Source organism: Theropithecus gelada, chromosome 15 (assembly GCF_003255815.1).
Source record: "Theropithecus gelada isolate Dixy chromosome 15, Tgel_1.0, whole genome shotgun sequence".
Classification (NCBI taxonomy): domain Eukaryota; kingdom Metazoa; phylum Chordata; class Mammalia; order Primates; family Cercopithecidae; genus Theropithecus; species Theropithecus gelada.
This window is the reverse complement of record NC_037683.1, coordinates 70640595-70666784: the sequence shown is the minus strand read 5'-3', so window position 1 is coordinate 70666784 and position 26190 is coordinate 70640595. Positions and strand designations below refer to the sequence as shown.

General features: G+C 33.4%; 1 pseudogene; it reads left to right on the top strand.

Moving 5' to 3' along the window:
• Positions 1-16454, top strand: part of LOC112607729 — a 40913-nt pseudogene extending 24459 nt beyond the window's left edge.
• The last annotated feature ends 9736 nt before the right edge of the window (positions 16455-26190 follow it).

Below are 26190 nucleotides of genomic sequence, written 5' to 3'. Positions count from 1 at the left end.
AGTAAATTTCTCTAGCAAATGGTTGTTCCACAGCCTGCTTGAATTCCTCTCCTGAAAACGCTTTTGCTTTCTCTGCCACATGGCCAGGCTGCACATTTTTCCAACTTTTATTCTCTGCCTACCTTTTAAATAGAAGTTTCAACTTTAAGTCATTCCCTTGTTCCCACGTATGAGTACAGGTTGTTAGAAGTAGCTAGGCCACGTCGTGAATGCTTTGATGCTTAGAAATTTGTTCTAGCAGATACCTGAAATCATTACTACGAGGTTCAAAGTTCCACAGATCTCTAGGGCGCAAACAAATTCTTTGCTAAGGCATAACACGTGACCTCTGATCCAGTCCTCAATAAGTTCCTCATTTTCATCTGAGACCATGTCATCCTTGACTCCATTATCCATATCACTACCAGCATTTTGGTCACAACCATTTGACCAGTCTCTAAGAAGTTCTGAACTTTCCCTTATCTTCCTGTGTTCTTCTGAGCCCGCCAAGTGCTTTCAACCACTGTGTGTTACCCAGTTCCAAAGTCGTTTCCACATAGTCAGGTATCTTTATAGCAATACCCCACCCCTCAGTACCAATTTTCTGCATTAGGCTATTCTTGCATTGCTATAGATAAATACCTGAGATAGGGTAATTTATAAAGGAAAGAGGTTTAATGGGCTCATCATCTTGCGGGGTTCACAGGATGCAAAGTGCCAGCATCTGCTTCTGGGGAAGCCTCAAGAAGAATTAACACATGGCAGAAGGTGAACGTGGAACAAGTACTTCACATGACTAAAATAGGATTAAGAGAACTGGGGGCGATGAGGAAGGGCCACACACTTTTAAAGAGCCAGATCTCATGTGAACTCAGAGCAAGAGCTTACTTACCACCAAGGGTAAGGCCCAAGCCATTAATGAGGGCTCTGCCCCCAGGATCCAAACCCCTCCCACCTGGCCCCACCTCCAAGATTGGGGGATTACATTTCAACATGATATTTGAGCAGAGACAAATATCAAAACTATATTACCATCTCATTTTTACTCCAACTTTTGGATGGTTAGGCTAAACCTAATTTCTCACTTTCTGAAACATGATGGGATGAGTGTTCTTTCTTATAAAATTTGCATGCGTCTCTGATTCCAACCATAGGAAAATATTTTCTTAGAATTTGACTTTCTGGATTAAAAAGTAGGTTCATTTTATTTTGTTACTGGAAATATCTTCCATATTATTTTAAAGGACATATTCATTGAAAACAATCCAAGCATTACAGAAGCCAACCAAACCAAAATGAACATTATACATCCACTTCCCAGGAAAAACCACTGTTGATATTTTGGCATATATATGCCCAAATATACAAGGCCCAAAGCTTGATAGCTACTGTGTAGTAAAGAGGTTACATTTACTTTTATGTTTTGTCGTTGCATTTGTTTTCATTTTAGAATCAATTTTGGGATAACATATACATAAATAAGATACAGGTATTTAAAGTAGGAAGTTACACTAATTTGGAAAAATGCATGTATCTGTGCTATAATCACCACTATCAATACATAGAATATTTTGAACAGCGTAAAGGCTTTTCTTTTATCCATTCCTAGTCAGTCCCAGCTCTCGTCTAGGGCTCCAGACAACCCACTCACCCACTTTCTATAACTATATATTAGATTTGTCTATTTTCCATTTTTAGATAAATGGATTCATAAAATTGCCAGCATGTACAGTTTTGCATCTGTCTGTTTTTATTTAGCATAATGTTTTTGAGATTCTATTTTGATGAACATATTTGAAGTTTTCTACTTTATCGCTGAGTGCTGTAGCCTTATATGAATGTGGCAGGCAGAATAATGTCACCCCAAACATGTTCATGTCTTAACTCCTAGAACCTGTGAAATGTTACCATACATGGCTACAGGTACTTTGCAGCTGGGATTAAATCAACGGCTTTGAGATGGGGAGATTTTTCTGAATTAACCAAGTGGACTCAGTATGATTTCTTGATGTGATAGTTAATTTAATGTACTAGTTTGTCTAGGTTATGATGTCTGGGTTTTTTTTTTTAGTTAAACAATAGTATAGACGTTACTGTAAAAATGTTTTAGATATGTTACTAACATTTTCAATCTGTTCTCTTAAAGTAAAATAGATTATACTCCATAATGTGGGTGGACTTTATGCAATCAGTTGAAGGTTTTAAGAGCAAAGACTGAGGTTTCTTGAAGAAGGAATTCTGCCTCAAGAAATTATGCCTGAGTTTTCAGCCTGTTGGCCAGCCCTGCATATTTCAGAATTGCCAGCCTCTATAATCTTATAAGCCAATATCTTAAAATAAATCTTTCTGTCAGTGTGTATGTATGTGTGCACATGACTAAGTGTGTGTGTGTAACTTTTTTTGTAGAACCATTACTGATATACATAGATGTTTGGCCAAAGGGGCATGTGACCACAGAAGACTAGTCAGATATATAACATCGCTTGCTTTGAGGGTAGAGGAAAGCGTTCACAAGCTAAGGAACCTGAGCAGCCTCTAAGCTGGAAGAGGTGAGGAAACATACTCTCACCTCCAGAAAGAAAAACCTGCTGACACCTTGCTTTTAGTCCCATAAGACCTATTTTGGACTTCTAACCTCAGAACCTTAAAATGATAAATTTGTGATATTTCCATTGCTAAGTTTGTGGTTCTTTATTATGTGACAATAATTTGTGAACAATACATTTATTTATCCATTCACTTCTTGATTGGCAAAGTAATTTTTTTTTCTAATTCCTTTATATAATGAATAAAGTTGATATAAACATTAATGTACAGTTCTTTGGATAAACATATTTTTACTTCTTATGAGTGAATTCATAGAAATTGGAGTCACAATTTTCTGTGGTGAGTTTATAACTCTATAAGAAACTACAAAAGAATCCATCAAAGTGGTTGTAGCATTTTAAAGTCCCAAGAAAATATGTAAGAGGTTTAACTGTTTCACGTTTTTGTCAACAATTTGTCTTTTCAGACTTCTAAAATTTTAGGCATTCTAATAGGTGTAAAGTATCTCATTTTTTAAACAATTTAATTGAGATATAAATTACATACCGTAAAACATGCTTATTTCAAATTTCAAATTTTAATTTTTGTAAATTCACAAAAATATCACCAAAATCAATTTTAGAACATTTGCATCACTCCAGAAAGTCTGTACATATTAGCAGTCATTCCCAATTTTGCCCCAAATCTTCCTCACCATTGCTACCCATCCATAGATTACCATCAATCTATTTTCTGTTTTTATAGATTTGCTTATTCAAGATGTTTCATATAAATCAAGTATATAATATATAGTACTATGATTTGAATATGTCCCTCAAAAGTTAATGTGCTGGAAATGTAAACCCCAATGAGATTATATATCTAGAGATGTTTTTAAGAGCTAATTAAGGTTAAATGAAGTCATATGGATGGGGTCCTAATCCAATAGGAATGTGGCCTTATAAGAAAAAAAAGAAAGAGATTTCAGACATACTTGATATGCTTTGGCCTATAATAAATACCCTCTGCCATGCTACAACAGAGTAAGAAGGCCCTCACCAGATGCAAACCCTCAACTTTGGACTTCTCAGCCTCCACATTTGTAAAACCTAAATTTCTTTTACTTGTAAATTACCCAGTCTCAGGTATTCTGTTAAAGCAATAGAAAACTGACTTGTTTCTTTCACATACAATGTTATTATTTTTTATTCATGCAATAACACATATTACTACTTTATTCCCTTCTACTGCTGAATATATTGTATTGCATGAATATATCATGGTTTTGAATCTATTCATTAGTTGACAGACATTTGTATTGTTTTTAACATTTTATTATTATCAAAATTCTGCTGTAAATATTTATCAAGAAATTTTTGCATGGAAGCATGTTTTCAATACTCTTGGATACATGGTAGCAGTAGAAGTACATGGTAACTCTATGTTTGCCATTTTAAGGAACTACCAAACTGTTTTTGAAAAGTGGCCACATCATTTCACATTTCTACCAGCAATGAATGAGTGTTCCTGTTTCTCCATATCTTTGTCAATATTTGTTTTTACATGTATTTTTAAATTATATCTATCCCACTGGGTGTGAAGTAGTATTTCCCTTTGGTATTAATGTACATTTACCTATTCTCTAATGATGTGAAGTTATCTCATTATGTGTTTATTTGCAATTTAGATAACCTCTTTGGGGAAATGTATACTTCAATCTTTTGCCAATTTTTCAGTTGGGTTATTTGTATTATTATTGAGCTGTAAAAGTTGTTTATTCTGGCTACAAGTTCCTTTTCACATATACATTTTGCAAAAATTTTCTACCATTCATTAGGTTGTGTTTTCACTTTCTCAATTGTGTTCTTGGAAGCACAAAATTTTTTAATTATTTTGATGGTTAATTTTATGTATCAACTGTACTGGGCCAGAGGATGCCCAGATATCTGGTTAGGGATTATTTCTGGATTTGTCTGTAATGGCATTTCCAAAATACACTAGCGTTTGAATTGGCAGACTGAATAAAGCAAATGGCCTTCTCCAATGTGAGTAAGCATCATTCAATCATTTGAGAGCCAGAATGCAGTAAAAGGACGTTGAATGCTCCGTCTCTGCCTGACTACATGAACTGGGACACTGATCTTCCCAAACCCTCAGTTCTCCTGATTCTCAAGACTTCAGACTTCAGACTCAAATGGAGATCTACACCAGCAGCTCTTTAGCTCTCAGCCCTCTGCACTGTATCATCAGCTTCCCTGGGTTGCCAGCTTGCAGAGGGCATATTGTGGGACTTCTTGGACTCCATAATTTTATGAGCCAAGACCTTATAATAAATGTCTTTAAACATACACACCCATTCACATATACGCATGTACACACTAACATGCACACAGGTTCTGTTTCTCTGTAGATCCCGGATCAATACAACTATGATAAAGTCAAATTTATTTTTCATTTGTGTAACTTGTGCTTTTCGTGAAATATCTAAAGTTATGAATATTTACTGCTACATATTTTTATGAGTTTTATTATTTTAGCTCTTACATATAGGTCTATGATACATTTTCAGTTAATTCTGATGTAAATAAGGATGGAGTCCAGCTTTATTCTTTTGTAGGTGGAGAATCAGTTGTTCCAGCACAATTTGTCAAAAAGTTTACCTTACAAAGTTGAATTTCTTTGGCATGCTCCAAAAATCAATTGACTTTAAATGTCATGGTTTACATCTAGACTCTCAATTTCTTTCAGTGTATCTATGTGTTTGTCTATATGCCACTACCAAACTGTCTTGATTACTGTAGCTTTGTATTCAGTTTTGAAGTCAGAAATTATGGGTTATCCAACTTTGCTCTTTGTTTTAAAGGCTGTTTTGGCTACCCTTGTTTTTTAAATATTGATATGAATTTCAGTATCACTTTGTCAATTCCTGAAAAAAAAAAAGATGGAATTTGGTAGATATTGTCTTGAATACATAGATTAATTTGAGAATAATTGCCACTTAAACGATATTAAGTTTCTGAAAAATGATACTGGAACATCTTTCCATGTGTTTAGGTCTTCTGTAATACCTTTCAACAATGTTTTGTTGTTTTCAGTATACAGATATTGGACTCCTTTGCTTAATTTACTTCTAAGTACTCTATTTCTTCATATTATTTTCAATAAAAATGATTTTCTATTTTCTTTTTTGGATTGTTTATTGCTAGTGTATAGAAATACAAATGATATTCATATACTGATTTCATACCCTAAAAGCTCACTGAACTTGTTTATTTAAAGTTCTGAGAGTTTCTTTTGGATTTCTTAAGATTTCCTAGATATAAAATCATTTCATCAGCACATAGAAATAGTTTTATTTCTTCCTTTCCAATATGGATGACTTTTATTTCTTTTTCTTGTCTAATTGTCCTGGCTAGAACTTCTAATACAATGCTGAACAAAACGTGAGAGTGGACATCATTGTACTGTTTATGAATTTAAGGGGAACTTAGTCTTTTACCATTAAGTATGATGTTAGCTTGGATTTTTTGTAGGAGCACTTTATTCGGTTGACCAAGTTCCCTTGTATTCCTAGTGGCTGAGTGTTTTTATAATGAGTGGGTGTTGGATTTTTTTCAAATACTTTTTCTGTATTTACTGATATGATTATGTGTTTTTCCTCATTTGTTCTACTAATATGGTGAACTACATCGTTTGATTTCAAATGTACGATGACCTTTTCATTCTTGGGATAAAATCTACTTAGTCTGGTATATAATGATCCTTTTTATATGATGCTATATATGGTTTCTAGTATTTTCTTGAAGACATTTGTGTCTAGAGTCACAAGATACATAGTTTTTCTTTCTTATGATGTATTTTTTCTAGTGATGGTATGATGGTAACCCTAGCCTCATTAGATGAGTTGGTAAGTATTTTTTCCTCTTCTGTTTCTTCCAAAATGGTATAACTGATTGGTATTCATTCTTTTCTAAATGTTTGGTGGAATTCACCAGTGATGCCATAGGAACCTGACTTTTCTCCATGGAAAGTTTCTTATTAATTCAATCTCCTTACTCCTCTTAGGTCTAGTCAGATTTGTGGCATTTTCTTGACTCAGTTTTGGTAGTTTATGTTAGTCTAGGAATTTGTCCATTTTATCTAAGCTATCTAATTTGTTGAAGTATAATTGTTCATATTACTCCCTTAAAATCCTTTTTATTTCTATAAAAATAGTAGCAATGTCCTCTCTTTCATGCCTAACTTTAGTGATTTGAGTCTTTTCTCCTTTATATTAGCATGACTAAAGCATTATCAATTTTATCATTTCAGAGAACTAATTTGTGGTTTTGTTTATTTTCTCCATTTTTTTTTTCTCTCTCTTTGTCTCTCTCTCTCCATTGTTTTTCTGATCTCCATTTCACTTGGTCTACCCTATTTTTAAAGCTCTTTCTTTCTTCTTGCTCTGGTTTTAGTTTCACCTTCTTTCTCAAGTTTAAGGTAAAAGGTAGGGTTGCTGATTTGAGATCTTTATTCTTTTGTAATGTAAGTGTTTAGTGTTTAATTCTATAAATGTCCCTCTAAGTTCTGTTCTATATTTATCTTATGGGTTTTGTATGTTCCATGTTCACTTTTATTCATCTCATAGTATTTTCTAATTTCCTTTTCTTCTTTTTTTGATCCATTGGTTATTTAGATGTGTGTTGAATTTCTCACTGTTCCTTCTGTTATTGATTTCTGATTTAATTCCACTGTGTTTGGAGAACAGATTTTTGTCTGATTTCAATCATTTAAAATATGTTGAGTCTTATTTTGTGAACTAGCATAAGGTCTCTTCCAGAAAATGCTCCAAGTGCTCTTGAGAAAAATGTGCACTGTCTTGCTTTTGAGTGCAGTTAGCTATATAGATATCTGTTAATGTTGCTAAATCTCCTATATCTTGTTGACCTTCTTTTTAGTTGTTTTATGCACTATTGAAAGTGGGGTATTAAAGGCTACAAACATGATTGCTGAATTGTCTATTTTTCCCTTCATTCTGGCAGTTTTGCATCATGTATTTTGGGAGTCCTCTTTTTAGGTTCATGTATTTTTACAATTGTTACACATTTCTGGTAGATTGACCTTTCTATTATCCTAAAATCTCCTTCTTTACTTTCAGTAACACTTTGTTGTTGTTTTACTCTCCATTTTGTGTTATTTTAGTATAGCTGCTCCAACTTTGAAATGGTTGCATTTGCATGAGTATTTTTTCCATCCTTTTGTTCTCAAAATATTTGTCTTCAAACCTAAAGTGTGTCTCCAGTACAGAAAATATAGTTGTACCTTGTGTTTTTAATCCAGTCTGTCAATTGCCCTAGAACATAAAATGTTTATCTTATCAGGACACATTTCAAATTTATACTATATTAATTCCAATGAGCATAGAAATGTTACTTCTATACAGATTGATTTCTTCCCCTTTTTGTGCTGTATTTGTTACATATATTCGAACTATGTTACAAACCCAATGATATAATGCTACATTATTGTCTTTTGTAATTTTACGTCTTTCAAAGAAGCTGAGAGAAAAATAGCAGGTATATATTGCAGATATGGTTATACTAACTTTTTTTTCCCTCTCTGATTCTCTTCGTATATTCCTATGTATTTCAGTTAACCATTTTGTGTCATTTCCTTACTCGAATGAAGCTTTGTTCCCATCCACCTTCTTTGTGCTGTTATATAATTACATACACATTGTTTTAACAATTGCTTTTTAATCAGTTGAGAAGAAAGGAAAATAAACATGCAATTATAATGTCTTTGGAAATGAATTACTAATTACCTTTACCACTGTTTTTATTTTTTTCATGTGGATTCAAATTACTTTCTGGTATCACTTGTTTGTTTCCTGAAAAAAAGTTCCTACGATATATCTTGTAAAGCAGTTTTGCTAGAAACAAACTCTCCCTCTTTTTCCAACAATGCAGGGATCTCTTTATTTTGCCTTTATTTTTCTAAGATAGATATTTTATTTTCACTTTATTGCAGATTCATATGAAGTTATAAGAAATTATACAGAGAGACTGTGTTTCCTTTACCCAGTTTTGTAATGGTAGTATCCTGCAAAACTAGTACGATATCAAAATTAGGTGTTGATATTGATACAGTCAAGACACAGAATTTTTTTTATCATGTTCTTTTATAGCCACTCATCCCCACTTGCTCCTTAAGCCCTGACAGACACTAATCTGTTATTCACTTCTGTTATTTTGTCATTTTAAGCATGTTATGTAAATGAAACCACATAGTACGTAACCTTTTGAGAACAGCTTTGACATTAGCCTTTTCTTCTCAGCAAAGTTCTTCGGCACTTATTTCAGGTTGTTGTCTATATCAATAGTCATTGCTTTTACTTTATACTTTCAATTATATTCCACGGTATGACTGGACCGCAGTTTGTTTAACCATTTGCAGTTGAAGGACACGTGGGTTGTTTCCAGTTTTTGCCTATTACAAATAAAGCTTCTATAAACATTTGCATACCCAGTTTTGTGTGAAGATGTCAGCGTAGCTTTGGGATAAATGCTCTGAAGTCCAATTGCTGAATTATATGAGAGTTTTATATACACTTTATTCAGAAATTTTCAGAGTGGTGGTATCAATTTATAGTCTTACCAGTAAAGTATGAATTATCTAATTTCTCTTAATTTCTCCAATCTTACCAGCATTTAGTGATCTCATTGCTTGTGCTTTGAATTCCATTGTTCACATATTTTGTGAGAATATTTCTTAGTATTAGGCTATTTAATATTTCATTATGTTGTAAGTGTCTTAATTTATTAATTTTGTGTATTTACTGATACTTCAAAATTATGTATTCAGTTGTATGTATTAGACATAATTTTCAGTTACATTTTTTTCTTAATTGTAAAAATTGTGTGACATATTAATTCTTGCCTAAATTGTGCTTTTTTAAAAAATTCAACTTTAATCAATTTAAACATTGCGATATCCTAGTTTCTTTTTGTTGGATTTGCATAATTTTTAAAAATTTATTTTATCACAATTTTTAAACTGTGTAATTATATAAGTGTCTCTTGTAGACAGAATTTAATTTAGGTTTCATTTTTGAGCAAGAATGGATATGGTCATCTCTTAATAAGTTAAATTATTTTACATTTATGCTTCTACTAAAATATTTACAATTTTATTTTGTTCTTTGTCTTATTTTTATTTATTTTTGCTGTCCTATTGTTGTATGTATTTTTGACTATGATTTTCATGTGTTTTCTCATCTACATATGAGTTGACTGGATTTATATAATCCATTTTAAAATGTGTTTATAGTGTTAATGTGTTTGAATTCTTATTTTAATTTTTTAAAATTTATTTTTATTTATTTATGTTTTTGAGACAGAGTCTAGCTCTGTCACTAGGCTGGAGTGCAGTGGCCCGATCACAGGTCACTGCCATCTCCACCTCCCAGGTTCAAGTGATTCTCCTGCCTCAGTCTCCTGAGTAGCTGGGATTACAGGCGGGTGCCACCGTGCTTGGCTAATTTTTGTATTTTCGGTAGAGTCAGGGTTTCACCATGTTGGCCAGGATGGTCTCGATTTTTCATTAATATACATTAGACTACATGAAGCTGAAGAAAGAGAAGAAAGGCATGAGAGGGGAACCTGCAATGGGAGAGGAACATATGGATCAAAGCACAATCTTCAAAGTGAGTTATTTAGTCTATTTATGCTGCTAAAACAGAATATCTAAGACTGAATAATTTATAAAGAACAGAAATCTGTTTCTCACAGCTCCAAGGCTGAGAAGTCCAAGACCAAGATGCCCCAACTTTGGGTGTCTAATGAGAGCCTTCTTCTTGTACCCTCACATGGCAGAAGGGCAAGCTAGCCAAATGCTGTGGGAAGCCTCTTATAAGGGCCTTAACATCATTGACAAAGAGGAGCCTTCGTGGTCTAATCACCATTTAAAGGCCTCACCTCTTAACACAATCATGCTGACTACATTTTATTTTTTCTCACCAGAAATCATTTTATTTATTTTTTCTTTTCTCCAGTTTTAATTTATGTTCATGGGGTACATATGCAGGTTTACCATTTGAGTAAATTGCATGTTGCTGGGATTTGATGTACAAATGATTTCATCACACAGATAGTGAGCATAGCACCTGACAGGTAGTTTTTCAACCTTCACCTTCCTCCTAACCTCTCCCCTCAAGTAGGCCCCCATGTCTATTGTCTCTTTTTGTCCATGTGTACTTAATGTTTAGCTCTCACTTGTAAGCAAGAGCATGCAGGATTTGGTTTTCTGTTCCTGCATTAATTCACTTAGGGTAATGGCCCCCAGCTGCATCTATGTTGCTGCAAAGGACATGATTACAGTTTTTGTTGTTGTTGTTGTTGTTGTTTTATAGCTGCATAGTATGCCACGGTATTTATGTACCACATTTTATTTATTCAGTCCACCATTGACTGCCATGTGGGTTAATTCCATGTCTTTGCTATTGTACTTTGATGAACATACAGGTACATGTGTCTTTTTGGTAGAAAAATTTCTATTCCTTTGGTTATATAACCAGTAATGGGATTGTTGGGTTGAATGGTAGTTCTATTTTAAGTTCTTTGAGAAATCTCCAAACTGCTTTCCACGGTGGCTGAACTAATTTACATTCCCACCAGCAGTGTATAAGCATTCCTTTTTCTCTGCAATGTCACCAACATCTGTTATTTTTTTACTTTTCAATAATAGCCATTATGACTGGTATGAGATAATATCTCATACCAGTTTTGATTTGCATTATTCTAGTGATGTTATGTTGAGCATTTTTTCATATACTTGATGGCTGCATGTACGTCTTCTTTTGAGAAGTATCTGTTGATGTCTTTTGCCCATTTTTTAATGGTTTGCATTTTGTTTTGTTGTGTTGGGGTTTTTTTTTTGTTGTTGTTGTTTGTATTTTGTTTGTTTTGCTTGTTTATTTGTTTAAATCCCTTATAGATTCTGGATTTTAAACCTTTTTCAGATTCATAGTTGCAAATATTTTCTTCCATTACGTAGGTTGTCTGTTTAATCTATTGAAATTTTATTTTGCTGTTTAAAAGTTCTTTAGTTAGGTCCCACTTGTCTATTTCTGTTTCCATTGCAATTGCTTTTGGAGATTTTATCATGAAATATTTGCCAAGGCCTATGTCCAGAATGGTATTTCCAAGGTATTCTTCCAGAGTTTTTATAGTGATAGGTCCTACGTTTAAGTCTTTAATTCATTTTGAGTTGATTTTTGAATATGGTATAAAAAAGGGTCCAGTTTAAATTCTCTGCATATGGCTAGCCAGTTATCCCAGAACCATTTATTGAATAGAGAGTTCTTCCCCATTGTTTGCTATTGTCAACTTTGTCGAATATCATGTTTTAGGTGTGAAAATTTATTTCTGGGTTCTCTAACCTGTTCCATTGGTCAATTACACCTGATTTTTGAAGTGGACACTTTCAAACCATAGTAGTGAGTATGGAATTAAACACATTCAATTTAGTCAGACAAAAAACAGACTAGAAGGGACAAAAAGCACAAAATACTGAGCTCTTCTGGAGTACTGGTACCCCTGGTGACCATTGCCTAAGAATAACTTACTAGCTAGAAAGTTCAAGGCCCTTAAAAGCCTCTAGAAAAGGAGAGAGGAGTTGAAGTGTTAGAATTAAAGTGTGAAAATAATGCCTTCACTTGTGATAAAATGAAAAACAGGTGGGAATTTTTCTATGAGCTTAGGTAATGGTGGACTCATTACTTCTTACATATTGCAAGGTGAATATAAATTAAACAGTACGCCTTTGAATTTCAAGAAGCCTATAAAAGTTAGACGATTTTATAATAGTTTTCCTGGTACATTAGGCAAGCCACACCTAAGTGAGTGGGCATAAGAATATCATTGAAGACAAGGTATGTTTCATCTGCCAGCCCTGAAGGGAAATTGTTAAATCTCAGAAGAAATAAATAATATGGTATATTGACACTAGATTCAGAATTATTTTAAACTTTTCTCTAAAGTCTGGGAGGATTTTGGCTCTGAAACTCTGAGGCCAAGAAAAGGTTAAAGTAAATCTGATAGACAGAGTAGCTATACCATATTTACGCATACAGGACAGCACTTGCAAAAGGCTCGCACATTAAAGAACTTTGAAGTCTTTACTAACCAGTTATGATCATAAACAGGACTGATCTGCCTGACATAGGGAGATGAGAATCCTCTACCCAAGGTTGAGATAATGTGTGATTAGGGGATCTGAGCAGAGATGGTTGTCTCCAGCAGACAAGATAGTTTCCTGGGTCATTATCAATAGATGCAGCTTCATGATAGCTGGTCAAGAACACCAGAAGAAAATGATTAAAATAATGTATTCTGGGACATTTTTCAAATAGTACTAGTGTATCACCCAACAATAACCAAAGAGAAGTACTTTAAAAGGATATCAAAGAATTATAATAGTTTCTAAAAAGCCATGTAGAGTGTTTTATCAATTTAGTATTTATATCTTACTTCCAAATTAAACCTTTGATTTTTTTCCTTCAGGTGTCTTTACTTTTCTTTCTTTCTTTCTTTCTTTTTTTTTTTGTATTGTAAGGCTTTTTTTTTTTCTAGTTTTGAGAGACTTTATTAAGACTGTTTTTATGTTCTTTTAAAAAATTACATATATTTCATACTCTGTAGTATACGAAAAGATGTTCACCAACTACACCGTAATTTTAAATTTTGAATTTATGTTTTCATCTTCATGTCCTCTTCATTCTTGTCTGCTCTATTTTGATACAATCAATTTCCTCTTGAATAATGGGAGTGAATAAGAAATTTTCTAAAATTATCTCCTGTTACTAATACGGTAAAAGGGTATTTATTCTCATTCATTGAACATGGGTTACCAACTATGGCCTATGAAACAAATCTGGCTCATTACCTATTTTTGTAAATAAAATTTAATAGAACACAGCCACATTTATTCATTTACATATTGTTTATAGTTTTCTCCATGCTGTAAAGAGAGAGTTGAATAATTACAACAAAAACTTTCTGGCAAAAACAACCTAAACTGTTATCTTTTAAAGAAAACGTTGGCCAAATGCTGCCTTAGAGGTTTTTATTGTTTAGTTTTGTTTCATTTTGTTTTTTGCTTTTTGAAATACAATATCTTTTATATGGCTAATAATATGTCTCTATTGTTTGCCATTACAGAGGGACTGGACCTATACTGGACGTAGAGGTGGTTTCTTCTAGATATTATCAAATCCTTCTCTGAATCTGTGAAACTGAGATAAAGTTAAAATAATTTAGACTTATTTTATTATTTTGCATATCACATATCAAGTCATGGGTGAGTATGGAAACAAGGATGGAATTGGAGATAGAAACAAACATGGAAGGGTTCTTTAGCTTTACACCCAAAGCCTACTTTTCTCATTTACTTTAGCCGAGGATTTATGTAAGAATGTATTAATAATCTTCACTAAGCTATTTTTAGGAGCCAGCCATACAGTATTCCTATTCTGTCCTAACTTGACCAAATCCAAGCAGAGATTAAGGTGAAGTTTTGGTTCTCACAGTGAATGTAGAAACTAATGTTTTCCTGATTAATGAGTGACTAACTTCCAACCGTCCTCTGACATATCTGAATTAAAATTATTCTTTTACCTACTTTACCAGGAATCTTTCCTTCATACTCAGTTATTCAGAGGATAGATTGGCAAGTGAATGTTGCCATTTTCTAGTTTCTAGTGGTCTTTATTATTTTTCAATTTAATTAAAAATTATGTTGATAATTTCAATGGCAATATTGAAATAAACAGGAAGCAAATATACCTTTAGGTTATTTTGTCAGAAGTCATAAGAATAGAAGAGAGAAAGAGGAAGAGAGAGGGAGGGAGGGAGAGGAAATTTACTTTAATAAATAATTAAAAATGAATGAAGAAATAAGATCAGCAGTAACAAATAAGCAACTCTAAAGTAAAACTGAGATCCAGGGACCTCTGATATCATCAAAGTCATATAATAGGCATTGCCAGATATAGTTCAGCTTGGTCATGCGGGGTGAAAATAGAACACATAAGAAGTAGCACTCTTTCTGTGTTCATTTTTATGTTTCTTATGCTTCATGTCAAAGCTCATTTGACTCCAAAAAAAGAAAAAAGAAAAATCCCAAAGAGAAACATTTTATCCACAAGGAACACCAAGAAAACTGCAGGTTAACAAAGTGACAAATCCCTTTTGTCCTCTAAAGAATGTCTTCAATAAAACAAATAAAGCAAACAGTCAAAGCCAAGCTTGACCCAAGTTATAATGACTACCTGGAGAGCTGTTTTGTTTTGCATATCCCAATTCAATTTCACATTATTCCAAGGCACATAACAGATTTGGATACAATCATGAAGCATTCACACCTGAAAAATAATCTCTATAGAACTTGTTTTCACTGATTTTCAGGTCAGAGACCCCTTTGAAAATCTGCAAAACTATGGAGGTTTATTCCAGAAAAACAAAACAAAACAAAACAAACAAACAAACAAAACTTAACATTTTAGAGATTTCAGGTATCTGTTTAGGTAGTTTTTTATAGCAAATGTCACAGGCATTTGAATGACAGTAACTCCATTTTGAATAGGGGCTGGATAAAAACAAGGTTGAAATCTGCTGGGTTGCATTCCCAAGAAGTTAGGCATTCTTAGCCACAGTATGAGATAGAATGTTGGCACAAGATTCAGATCACAAAGACCATGCTGATAAAACAGGATGTGGTAAAGAAGCCAGCCAAAATCAAGATGGTGAAGAAAGTAACCTCTGGTTGTCCTCACTGTTTGTTATATGCTAACTATAATGCATTATCATGATAAAAGACACTCCCATCAGTGCCATTACAGTTTACAAATACTTTTGGCAACGTCAGGATATTACCTTGTATGGGCTAAATAGGGAAGAAGCTCTCAGTTCCATGAACTCCCCACCCCTTTCCTGGAAAACTCATGAATAATCCATCACTTGTTTAGCATATAACTAACAAGTAACCATAAAAACAGCCAACCAGCAATCCTCAGGGCTGTTCTGCCTATAAGTAGCCATTCTTTTGTTTCTTGATTTCACTTTACTCTGTGGACTCCCCCACCCCCTGCAAATTCTTTCTTGCACAAGATCCTAGAACCCTCTCTTAGGGTCTGGCTCAGGACCCAATTCTGGTAACACAAACAATAAAGAAATTTGTTGTTCTCTATGTTCTCATAGCAGTGTTTTCTGTGTTTTTTTTAAATGGGTAAACAAAACACAAAGATTTTTCACTGAGATTAGAGATTGTTTAACAATGATGCCTAGGTTATATTTGTTGTCATTGTTTTGTAAATCTAGGCCATCTTATAGTCTCCCCAGAGATTGCTTCAGCAGGCATTCTACTCACTTGGTTCATGTTTACTGTATTTAAATCCTGCCTGTACCATAAAATAGAAAAGAAAAGAGAATATTAAAAATTAGATCTAAATTAATTCCCACACTCCCGTTCAACATTCCTCATCCTAATAACATGAGATGTTTTAAAGACTTCAAATTGAGAGAATAGTTTGCATCTTAGATTTGATTCATGAGGAAATGAGCTTCTATCATCAGTTTGAGTCTAATCAGCCTGAGCCTTCTTCCTCCCGAGGACTGGGACTGAATTACATGGCTTCAAGTTGTAGAAGAACATCACATGGATCTCCTTTAAGGCTATCACAAGAATTCACAGACCTAAACCAAATATACTATTTTCTTTAATTGAATTTTTCATTTCTACCAAACACTTGGTTCATCTTCACTGTTATTACCATATTACAGTCTATGATTATCTCAAACCTGCCGGGTAGCTTGCAGATTAAGCTGAAACACGTCAACATGAATGTTAAAGCCTTTTAAAACTTTTAACTTCTTAATTTTCAGGTTCCTATTTCCCGGCTAAAGCACAAGTAAGAGACATAGGGCTGTCACATGTCCTAATCTACTAGGAAACTGAAAATACCAGTGATGTTAATTCAATCATGGTGCTGGTATACTCATCTCAGTACAAGACTCTATATAACTTGTATGAGGTATATTCACCTTGCTCTTGCAGAAAGAGGTGCCACTTTCTTTTTTTTTTTTGGAGATGGAGTCTCGCTCTGCTGCCAGGCTGGAGGATATACCACTTTCATGTAGAACAGAGATGGTCCCCAAACCCTGGGTCACAGACTGGTATCACAGGAACCGGATTCACAGCAGGAAGTGAGTGGCTGGTGAGGGAGCATTACTGCCTGAGCTCCCCCTCCTGTCAGATCAGCCAGGGCATTAGATTCTCATAGGAGCACAAACCCTATTATGAACTGGGCATGCGAAAGATCTAGGTTGTGTGCTCCTTATGAGAATCTAATAATGCCTGATGAGCCGAGGTGAAACAGTTTAATCCCAAAACTATCCCCCTCCACATCCCCTCCATGGAAAAATTGTCTTCCCTGAAAGGGTCCCTGATGTCAAAAATGTTGGGGACCACTGATGTAGAATTTAAAGGTAGGAGATGTGGAGAAAATTCCCTACTTTGGCTATAGGTCTTATATCAATTATGATGTTAACTCTCTGAGAGAGGCCTAAAACTGAAATCAGTCAGATGAAATTCTACAACTGAACAACAGGTAGCAAATATTTAGCTATTATTTTTTATATTAACAATTGGTCTGGTTCACTAAAATCCACCTAATTTTTTTCTTACACTAAACACAAAGAAAGGGGTGTACAATATTTATTCATAAAAAGCCTATGTCTATATTCCCATCAAAACAAGGGAGATTATAAGATAAATAATATTCATTTACATATTTATTACTCAAAACTACTTTACATAAAAGTGACAAATGTAAAATGGCTTTGGCAAAGCATAAATAAACATATAAACAAAAGTAAAACGTAAAGATTTTGGCTCTCAACATATGAGAGAAATTTTAGACTTCTATGACCAGGTATAGGAGCACAAACATTGCCATGATGTCTCAGCCTTTCTCCTTCCATCTTTGGCCAATGGGTCTACTCTATTTTCAGGTGAGTTTTTCTTTGTTGGGACAATATGTCCCCTACTAGTTCCAGGCTAAATTCAATCTCTCCAGAAATAGCCCATAGAAAAAGCAAAACTATAATCTCAGAGGATGCAAACACACACACACACACACACACACATACTCTCACACTCCATGCACACAAAAATCAACAACCTGGAATTGAGTTTCATTGGCCAGATCTAGTCATATGCTTACCTTTGGAGTTGCAGAAAAAGAAGAAAGTCCAATACGATGATAGTATGCACTGAAAATGCTAACTGGTAATTACCCAAGGAAAATTAAGGTCATGTTAATAAAATAAAATTATGAATACCTATTGTTGATTCCAAATAGATGCAGACAAAATAATAGATATCCACAATTGTTTTACTCCTTCCAGGTGTTTACTGCTCCTACATTGTTCACTTCTTAAACTGTAAGCTTAGACATATGAATTAAACTAAGCTCCTTAAATGTGCGATGTTCTCTGATCTCTGGAACATTAAGCAATTAATTTTCATTACCTGAAATGCATTCTCCTTCCCTTTTTCTTTGGCTAAATCTTAATTCTCTTTTCTGTATTAGTTTAGAAATATTTTTGTTGATCCCACTTACACTGTGTACTTAACCTCATTTTCTGTCTCCCACGCTTCCACAATGGTTGTACAATTTTTACACTCACAGTAGTGACGAATGACCCTTCCTATTGTTCCACATCCTCTCCAGCATTTGATGTTTTCCGTGTTCTGGATTTTGGCCATTCTAGTCTTTTATCACTAGACTATAAGCTGTATAAAGGAAGAGATGCGGCCTTCCTTAACCACTGGTATCTCTAATCTCAGCTGAGTGCCCAATGCAATAGTAGATAATAAATATTTTAATGAATGATTGAATCATCTGAGTAACTTTTAAGTCACCAGAAAAATTGCCTTCCTCCTAATAATTTCTGCAAACAAGAACAGAGAGCTGACTGCATATGGACTTCACAATTCAAGTTAATTTTAGTCCGGTTATCCCATAAAGAAGTGACAAAAATAACAAAAGCAAACAAAAAAGACTAAAACACAAGTTGCAGAATTGCCTAATGAGGAATTTATATTATTTTGTTGATTTTATCTTTTTCCAATCCTGCCTCTCTTCTAAAAGTCATATGAAGCATCCCTAAAATCATACATTCAGCGCGCCACACCAGATGTATGATTTATGACGACTGGAAGAGTAAATAGGTAATTTAAGCCACCCCTTGAAATGGATCCAAAGCCAAAACACTTATTCTTAGGCTATAGACTTTTTCTTGTTGTATCTATCCCAAAAGGATGTTCAGGCTACCATAGTGACTAAGATTAAAGGTATATGTCTTCTGCTCTTTTTTTTTTCCTTTTCTTGCAATTTTTCTAAGGAAATTAATTATGTACATTTCAGAGACATGCTTGTCTCTCTCCTAAATATCAACAAGGAATAATAGCACATCACAATAAAAATAGACTATGTTAATTTTGGTCACCTTCTAATTTTTTAAAAATATATGTGTATATAAAACTCCTGGAGATCATTTTCATGTTTCCTATTGATCCTCACCTGCCACAGATTCTTGACTACTATATCAGAGCATTTCATAAAAAATGAACATATTTAAATTACTCTTGCCAATATTTTTGTTTGTCTCAACCCCATTAGTAATATGTCAATTACATGGAAATCCAAAAATGTTGTGGAATTTCAGGTTTCTGTGTTCTCAGATGCTCTGATCCTCATAATCAATACATAGTAATTAATCAAGATAGCTTGTTGATTTGATGCTGTTTGTGTAGGAATACTTTTAGTGGCTACATGACATTTCCTCTAACTCTACTAAGCAGAGGCCACTGAATGAACTCAGAGTCATTAAGATAGTATCTCCCTGCTATGTTGGCATACTATGGGTATAGCTCTCCCTTCTACTGAGCTTTTAGATTCTCTTTTAAATTCTAAGATACATTTATCTTCAACAGGAGACAAGGTTAAAACTATGGCTAACAAAACATTGTGATTCCAGTTTATGTTGGACAAAAGAGAGAGCTTTGATTATTTAAGTGTACAGTCTTAGTAAAAACACTTTCAGGTTTTCCTCTTACCTTCCTCATTCAACTTGTGTTGCTTTTACTTCCATAATTATTGGTGTCTACTTTGGAAGTGTCACATTATGGTAAAATAAGTAATGAGTGAGGTAGTCTAAACTGTGTTTAAAAAATATCTTTTTACCGACCAGCCATCCGCCCCCTTCAGACACGTTTCTTAGTTTGGTAAGTCACTGGTTTGTAAATTTTTATTATTTTTCTAACTACGATTCATTGTAGAAATACTCATATTATATGTTGATCTCTGCTCCATATATATTTGCCTCCTTCCTCTAATCATCATGTGAAATATAAAGTCTGTTTTTGTTAACAAAGTACATGATATCTAACATTCTATTGAAACATAATTGGTAAGAATACATTTACCATTTTAAAATTTAAGTAGGCTCTGGGTATTTATTTCTGAAGTCTTTATATTACATGTTAAAATGGTCTTTTAAAATAATGTTTACTTTTAAAAATAACTTACCAATTTTATCCTCATGATTTTAGTTGTATGTAACTAAATAAGTGGAATTCTTGTTGACTAGTTACTATAATACTATTTAATAATCATCTAATTAAACATTTATTGATGTTCATTATTAAATATTGATTTTATTTTTAGAGCCATGCATTTTTTTCCGATGTCAAATATCATTTCAGGACATGCAAATCTCATAGACCCTAACCTAGAATGTCCAAATAATACAATAGCCCTAATTTTTAAGGTGACTTTTTCCCACCCTCCTTGGAGTTATGCAGTTTTCAATAAATTACATTGAATTAAAATTTTTGATAAGTAATTTGAAGGGTTGATTTTTTTAAAGGTGTACAATGAAAAAAGGCACAATGTCTACCACATTTTGGGTGTTCAGTAGATCAGTAGATAGTGGATGAATAATGGAATAAATTACCTTACTTGCAGAGAAAACTTCATTTTTGCTATTCCTAAATCTCTTAGTTAATCTCCTTCACCAGGATTACATTTTTTCTTAGTGTGTTTCTGCAGTATTCCTTCTAGCATGGGTATATAAAGAAAAAACATTTCTTCAACTTGTTAGCCTGCTGATATATAACCTATGATTATGTCAGTGTATGTCGTATCATTTTTAGTGTTTATTTAATATAAAAACAACAGATGATTCTAATACTACAATAATTTTTGGCCTATTAAAATATAAGTTCCTTTCCTAGTGCAAATGTGGGTCATTTATTTGTGCCACCTCTAAATATAATGTGAAAACTTGTAGTGTTTTCTAATGTGTTTCTTTAGAGTCACCTTCACTTGATTTGTAAATAAATTTGTTTGTTCGATCATTAAAATACCTGTGAAGTTGCTAAATATGGCACAGAATAAGTAAGATGCTTTGGGTGAAAGGTTTATGACATACATATTTTTACACTAATTGATCTAAAAGAATCAATTGTAGTTACACCCTAATTTGTTTTCAAAATAGTTTTTTAAAAGCTGTCATAGACTAAAATACCCACATCTAAACCTACTCAGATTTTTCTGATTAAAATTTAAAGAACATATTTTAGAAGTATATTTTTATGTTTTCAAAGCCTTAAATATCAATAAAGTAAAAATGAACACGCCAGTCCAACTCCAATGGGAACTTTTCTTATGAAGGAGATCAATGACGATTCTAGCTAAGCTCCTAAGAAAAGAAAAATCATCTGTGAGCTAGAAGATCTGCATTTCAACAGGCTGTTTATGTATTTACTTACATTGAAAAGGAGCCAAATGCTGTGGTTTTTACTTCTTAGCTTTTCCAAATAGGATTTTTTTAATCTTTCATAAAAATGCACTTTAAAAATAGCTAAATTGTGTGCATTTTTTTTTGCCTTTTCATATTTAAGAAAAATAGTGCATATATAATATGAAGCAAACACAAAATCATAGAGAGTACATTAAATTGAAGTAAATGATGCATTGCATTTAACATTTTACTTTCAAGGTTGTGTAGAAGTAGAATATGACCTAAGAAATGGGAAACTAGGCCAGTTGAGGTTTTGTGTGATAGTTTTCCAGTGCTTATGTGATAACAGAAAGACATCAAAATACATTGACAGAAATTCTTCCCTCCACTGCTATCATCCAGAGCATCAAAAAAATAAATAAATAATAATAATAAGAGGTGAAAGAATGGTAGCAAAATACTTTTCCAGGGCACTCAGTGATGCAGTGACTTGAAGGGAATCAATAAGACAGAAAGATGAGAGAGCTAAATGTATTCTAGCTATGGAGTAAAACTTCTTAATCTTCCTTAAAAGTCTCTTGTGGTCAGCTAGTAGAACTACAAAACCTGGAGCCTTTACTGGGATGCCATGAGGGAAGGATGCATGAAAGTGTAAGCTAATTCTGACAAAAACCTCTTGACTAGGAGCACAGAACTGTTTAGAAAGAACATTGGAGTCTCAGAATTCTTAATTGCAGTACGGTCTTTTTCAAAGACTTGTCTTTATGTTTTGGAGGAAACTACATATTTTGAGGCTCTTTTCTCATCTATGAAATGAAGCTGATAATATGTATACCACAGGACATATTTTTGGAAGTGCATAATACAATGTTTTAAAACTACCATATAATTCAATTATGGTAGAGGTTTCTACCATTTTCAAAAATAATCTCTAAAGTGTGTTAATTTTAATGATTTTCAATTAATAATTTAAAACATAGACTTTTAAACAAGTTCTTACCTTAGCATGATAATACTTATGGATAAATTATCAAGTCTTGAAGTGCATAAAATAATTCACAACTTCAAGAAACAAAAAATCTCACTTTTGTCAGATTTTCTTTTTAGGGGAATAGTAATAAGGGTAGCATACTCCTTAGGTTGAGTTAACCAATTTCTTACAAGTTATGTAGCAAAGAAGGATGATTTAGAGAATTACTGGCCTGGGGCAGTGACTGACACCTGTAATCCCAGCACTTTAGGAGGACGAGGCAGGCGGATCACGAGATCAGGAGTTTGAGACCAGCCTGGCCAACATGGTGAAACCCTGTCTGTACTAAATATGCAAAAAATTAGCTGGGCGAGGTGGTGCACACCCATAATCCCAGCTACTCAGGAGGCTGAGGAAGGAGAATTCCTTGAATCCAGAAGGCAGAGGTTGCAGTGAGCCGAGATTGCGCCACTGCACTCCAGTCTGGGCGAGAGGGCAAGACTCCATCTCAAAAATAAATAAATAAATAAATAAATAAATGAGTTACTATAAGTTTAATCACAAGAGCTTGATTGATAGTGCACTTGTAAATATATTTTTACTTCTGAATTATTATACAGATCACTGAAATTAATTTTATTTTTCACTATGCCTTTTAACCTGCCCATGGATTTTATATTTTTTCTTTTCTATAAATAACATCTTCCCTAGTAATAATATAACAGATGACATAAAAGGATAATGCCTTTTAATCACCGTTACAAAACACAGATGTGCTTCTAGTTAAAACGCTTTCTGTGTGAATACCCACCCCCATTATCTTCACAATGTAATATAAACATATTAAAAATGCCTTCTTGGCCAAAGATTTGATACCTTAATTCTGTAATGAAAATCCAGAAGTCATTTCGGATGACTAGATTTTAGCCACCAGTCCCATATACCTATCTACCTTTCAACATCTATGTTTCTCAACTGCTTTCACTCCTATTAGGAGTAGATTGTTTCTAGCTAAGGACAACCTTCTACTTGTGTAGTTAAGTCCTCTCACCCAATAAGGGCTGTTGCTTCAATAACATCCCCTTTCAACTTCTTCTGAATTATCATTTTTTTGCTGTGTCTCTACTGGATCATTATCATCATCACATGAACATTCTCTTACATATTCTCTTAATCCTATTCCAAATAGGCTTTTACTCTTCCTCCACCATCACACTTCTTCTTGTCAGTCAGCCCTAAGCTATATAATGTTAAATCCAATGGTTAATTCTTATCCACTACCTTACTTCATTCACCACCAGTATTTTTTAAAACCACTTAATTGTGGTGTGATTGACATGTAAAAACTGTATATATTTTTGTATACAAACAAATGCGTTGGGGATAAGTATATACCTATGAAATAATTACTACCATCAAGGCCATAGATATATTCATCATCTACCAGATTTCCACCCCCAACCCAAACACTTAACAGATCTACCCCCTTAACAAATTTAAAAATAATAATAATAAGTTCCGAACATCTACTATAGAGCATACTGCCTGTAGCTAACATCAACAGTATTTTAAGCAGCCTATTACTTCCTTTTGGAAGCACTGACTACATTTTGTATTCATGACAGGTTCTACTCTGTTTTAGTCTTCTTAACGGTTTCTTTTCTCTTCTTTACTCACTTTCCAGGAACCTAAGCAAGTTGCATGGCTTTAAGCACAATCTTTATGCTGTAGACTTCCAACTTTATGTCGCTAGCCTAGAAATCTATTCTGAATTTCAGACACAAATCAAATTTCCTCTACCACATTGTCACTTGGATGGATAAGTGTCATCTTAATATGTCCCAAATGTAGCTTCCCAAGTAGTACATGATAATTACATTCTTCTAGTTTCTCTCTGTCTTAAAAATAAATTACTGGTATCTCTGCATTTCCTTCTCTCTCTCTCTCTCTTTTTTTCTCTCTCAACCTCTATCTGTTAGTAAATTCTGTGACTCTACTTTCAAAATATAATCAGGAAGGTATCAATTTTCACCATAATTACAGTTGCCATGATAATCTGATCATCAAAATCTCTTGCCTTATTACTCAATATCTTCCTAACTATTCTTCATTTTTCCATTGTACTTCATTTCCATCTGTTCACAAAACAGAAGCCATAATAAAAATATCCACTTTAAAAATCTTACATCAGATTATACAACTGTTTCTTCAAATTCTACAGTATTTTCTCATTTTATGTACAATCATAGGAAATGCATTTTGTAAATAAGTACATATTATGTACATAATTTTGTTGGAGAATGATTATGGTAAGTGATTAAAAAAATTTGTCAGCATAAAAAAAATTACACTAAAGTGAATTTCAGCAGTCAGAGTATAACAAAAACATATTTATAACAGAATAGGTATTAAATAAAAGCTTTTTTATGGCAGTATTTAAAGAGTTGATATTGGGCAGTATATTGCAAAATATTTAGTTTTCATTGGATAAAACTAAATCGGTGATATGATTATTTATTTTAAAATATCAATACATAGAATACACAATAAATTATACCCTTTCAATTATATTAGAATTTATGGTGAAAAATGTTTAATTTCAACTCAAAATGTATAAGGGAGAAAATTCTTGAAATTAATTTATGTTATGTACAAACAGAAGTGCTTGGAGATCATTGCTATAGAGCGCCTTTTAATTAGAATTGCCAGGGCCATTTGCAAACACCAATTGCTTTGATAAACTCTCTCAGCTTAGGCAATTTTAACACATCAATCATGTTTTGCTCTTTTAAAAAAAACCATTAAAATCTTCAATAAGGGAAAACTATAAATTTTGCTTATTCATCTGAAAATACTTTCAATGAAAACCAAATATAAGTGAGGTACCAGGAGGGCTCTATGAACAAGGTGCAATCTTGGAGCCTGGCTGTCTTTGCATAAGTTTCATGAACATGTTTTTCAAGCTAAGTCTTGAGAATTTAAATACAACTTACTTTTGCCTTTTTTAACCTATTTTTAATTATTTAACTATTCAATTTTGTGGGTATACTTTTCAATAAATTATCATGCTTGGTACAGAATCGTATATGAAGTGTGTTACTGTTACATAAGACAGTATATCTCAAAGTATAGTTTCTCTGAAGGGAGAATTCCTACTAAAGACTCACATTCTAAGGTGTTATCATAAATGAAATGAGAGTTTGATGCTGGGAAAAGAAGTTCCACAGTTAATTGTGATAAACACTATTTCAGAACGACAATGAGAGATTATATAAATCTATAAAGTACAAATTTTTAATACATTGAAGTGTATTACATTTTTCTAAAGAGTAGGGAAAGTTAGAGAAACACACGCAGAAGAGAAGCTACTGAAGTAGTCTTGAAGAAAGAGTATGAATTTAGTAGGAAAGCAGAATATTCCAGCAATAGGAAGCACCACATGCAAGAGCACACAGCACTCCGTAACATGATCTTCTAAAGGGAAAACTGCATCTCATCCTTCACCGGCAGTCAGAGACAAAGTTAAGCTGTATTTTGTGGCTATTAATAAAGTAAAATAGCCATCAAACTGAGTGGCTTCCAAGTGATTTTTTCTATCTCAGAATTTAAGAAGGTATCTCCAAGAGATATGAAAGTGAATAAAATATATGAGACCCAAGTATAATTTATTTTATAAAATACACATTTTGTGGGAGTGATTTTAGATTTACAGAAAAGTTTAACAATAAAACATAGTTTCTTTATACCATTCATCCATCTTTCTTAACAACCTAACAATAATATATTTGTCCATCTTCTAAAGTTAACATATTACATAACATTTCCTAAAGTTAACATGTTATATAACATAACATCTTCTAAAGTTAACAT